Source organism: Nicotiana tabacum, chromosome 3 (assembly GCF_000715075.1).
Source record: "Nicotiana tabacum cultivar K326 chromosome 3, ASM71507v2, whole genome shotgun sequence".
NCBI lineage: Eukaryota > Viridiplantae > Streptophyta > Magnoliopsida > Solanales > Solanaceae > Nicotiana > Nicotiana tabacum.
Window position 1 is genome coordinate 29,940,774 of NC_134082.1, and position 3,740 is coordinate 29,944,513.

Sequence of the window (3,740 nt, forward strand, 5' to 3'; positions counted from 1 at the left end):
TTAATTGGAAAAAATGCCATTTTATGGTAACCAAGGGAATTGTTTAGGACATAAAATTACTGCTAAAAGAATTGAAGTTGATAAAACTAAAATAGATCTTATAGCGGGATTACCCCCTCCTACCATTATCAAAGGCATTAGAAGTTTCTTAGGGCATGCTGGTTTTTATAGAAGGTTCATTAAAGATTTTTCAAAAATTTCAAAACCTTTGACTAACCTACTGATGAAAGATGTGAAGTTTGAATTTTCAGATAATTGCAGGAAAGCATTTGAGGTTCTCAAAGAACAGTTGGCTAGTTCTCCAATTATTGTTTCTCCTGATTGGAGCCAACCATTTGAAAAAATGTATGATGCAAGTGATACGGCAGTTGGAGCTATATTAGGACAAAAGAAAGATAAGATTTTAGGCCAATCTATTACGCCAGTAGAACCTTAAACGAAGCTCAAAGAAATTACGCCACTACTGAAAAAGAACTACTGGCGGTAGTTTTTGCATTCGACAAATTTCGTTCTTATTTAATAGGAACCAAGGTTATAGTATTCACAGATCATGCAGCTTTAAAATATCTCTTAGCAAAGAAAGATGCTAAACCTAGATTGCTAAGATGGATACTCCTTTTTGCAAGAATTTGATCTTGAAATAAAAGATCGAAAAGGTTAAGAAAATCAAGTAGTTGACCATTTGTTTTGTTTGAAAAATTCTCCTACTGAAACATCAGATATCAAGGAAGAATTTCCTGATGAACATGTCTATACAATCTCAATAGTCATAAATCAACCACCTTGCTTTGCTGACATTGCCAATTATTTGGTTGGAGGATGGATCCCAAAAGATTTTTCTTATGAACAAAGAAAAAAGCTCAAGAAAGAAATAAGATATTATTTTTGGGAAGATCCTTACTTGTTTAAAATTTGTGCAGATGGAATGATCAGGAGACGTGTAGCCGAAATAGAAATGAACAATATCCTAAATCGCTGTCATAATGTAGTTGTAGGAGGTCACTATGGAGGGAGAAGAACAACTGTCAAAGTACTTGAAGCTGAGTTTTTTTGGCCCACTCTATTCAAAGATGCAAGAAATTATGTTGCCACTTGCGACAAATGTCAGAAAAATGATAAAATTTCAAAAAGGGATGAAATGCCTCTTAACTCTATTCTTGTGTGTGAAATATTTGATGGTTGGAGTATTGATTTTATGGGACCTTTTCCTCCTTCAAACGGTTGTGAATATATTTTAGTAGTTGTTGACTATGTTTCAAAATGGGTAGAAGCAATAGCTACTAGAAAATATAATGCTCGTGTTGTTTATGATTTTCTTAAAAAAATATTTTTTCTAGATTTGGAACTCTACGAGTTATCATAAGTGATCAAGGAACTCATTTTATAAATAAACAATTTGCTAGTTTGCTGTCGAGATATGGAGTCACTCATAAAACGGGAACACCATATCATGCTCAAACAAATGGACAAGTAGAAGTATTTAATAGAGAATTTAAAAGAATTTTAGAAAAAACTATTGACTCTTCTAGAAAAGATTGGTGTCTAAAATTAGATGATGTTTTATGGGCGTACAGAACTGCTTTCAAAACTCCAATAGGCATATCTCCTTATAAACTGGTTTTTGAAAAAGCTTGTCATTTACCTGTGGAACTAGAACACAAAGCATATTGGGCTACAAAATTGTTAAATCTAAATCTGCCAGATGCAGGTAAAAACCGCTTATTATAGCTTGATGAATTGGAGGAATTTAGATTTGAAGCATATGAAAATGCTAAAATATATAAAGAAAAGTCAAAAACATGGCATGATAATTTCATTCGCCATAAAGATTTTATTATAAAACAGAAGTAATTCAAGTCAGAACTATTCCCAGGAAAATTCAAGTCACGATGGTCAGGACCATATACTATAACAGAAGTAACTCCCTATGGTACCATTGAAATATAACATATAAATGAGGGAGAAAAATTTAAAGTTAATGGTCATCGTTTGAAGCCATATGTCACCAGAATTTTTGACAAACAGGCTTCAACAATCCTTTTCGCTTAAAAAAAATTAAGTCGAGTTGATGACATTAAACTTAGAACTATTTTCTGCTTCTCTATTAATGTTTTAAGTGGTTGTTAGTGCTAAAGACATAATATTTACTTTTAAGTAATTATATATACTTAAAGTTATATATTTAAAAAAAAAGAGAGAGGGAATATTCGCATATTTGTACTACATATCTGTGTATAAGATAAGCTTATATGCATCTTTATTATATCACACACACACTTAAGTGTTAATTCTATACTTTAATAAAATAACTGAAGAGGTATATATATACATACACACTTAAGTGTTAATTTTATACTTTAATAAGATAACTGAAGAGGCATATTCTTTTCAAGTTTATGTCTTTGTGTGTTTTACGGAGGTATACGAGCTTTAGTATATATAAACGTATGTATGTGTAAACCATAAATAGTAAAACTATATTTATAAATAGTAATAAATAATATTCTTCCTTATATATATCTAGATACATAAAATAAAGCCTAAAAAAATTATAAAAGATCTTTACCATATAATAAAAAAATATTTATCGTAAGTATCATTCTTTCCCTGCAGGATAAGATAATTTTCAGCCACAAGTAAATCACTTCTTTCAAGGAGAAGGTGCAGCCGAAGTACAACCACAACCACAACCACATTTTATGGACACTATGCAGCTGAACTTGAATTTGATAATCCAGGTTATCCAGTTGATGGGAATGTTGACATGGATTTTGAGTTGTTTCGGGGGATGGTAATCGGAGAAGGCTCTAACAGTGAGATGGAAGAATCGAGGAATCTTTACCAAATGGTTGGTGGAGATAGTAACTATAATGAAAATTCGGATGACGAGTAGTGTACCGGCTATCCTCCAACTTGAATCTTACATTTGGGACAATGTAAGATCTTAAGTGTGGGAGAGGTAACATCTTTTTGTACTCCTTCTCTGGTTTAAAGTATATTTTGAAGTCGCTAGATGCTAGTTTCTTTTTGTTTGTTTGGTGTTGGTCGATGCTTGGGAAAAAAAATATGGACTATATAGAGAAGGATTAAAGGGAATTTTGTTTTGTTTTTGTCCTGACTATTTCATAGAAAGCCTATAAGCAGTCCATAAGCTAGTTGCAAATAATCGAATAGTGCATATGTTAATGTACTAATGCATGTTTTGCTAATATAATGATGCATATTATTATTACTTCTTATCCAGATATGAATGCTAAGCAAGTTTGGTTGGCTTCCTATGGATTTGATTGTGAAATTGTTGTTCAAAATTTCTTACTGAGCGAAATAGTTTCCTGCTGGGCGCGAGCTGCTATAAGTTTATCATATAATTGAAGATTCTTCCTCTATTGAAACATGTTCGAACTCATTTATGAGATTTATTTTCTTATAAGAATGTTTAGTGGAAATGAATCCTCACAGAATGCTTACTGATCTAAGCTCTATGAAAGTCATTTGACGTGCTGTAAAATTGCTAAATCAAGTATGGTTCAAACAAGGAGTACTTTTTTTATTGCTACAGGCACAGTCATATCTATAACTATGTTTATACAGATCAAAATGGAAAAATCAAGTCTTTTTACAAGGGTATGGATCATCAGGCATATAAAATTTTGTGGTAAAATATGTTGTTAATCAATAATAATAATAATAATAATAATAATAAAAAGAGAAAAGTGTCTTAAGCATATTTGAATGGTTCT

General features: G+C 31.6%; 1 long non-coding RNA gene across 1 annotated transcript; it reads left to right on the top strand.

Annotated features, from left to right (window-relative positions):
* Positions 1-2,728: 2,728 nt before the first annotated feature.
* LOC142179407 (uncharacterized) lies at positions 2,729-3,447 on the top strand. The gene is made up of 2 exons (XR_012707427.1): positions 2,729-2,959; positions 3,245-3,447. It is a non-coding gene; the product is annotated as an uncharacterized LOC142179407 (long non-coding RNA).
* The last annotated feature ends 293 nt before the right edge of the window (positions 3,448-3,740 follow it).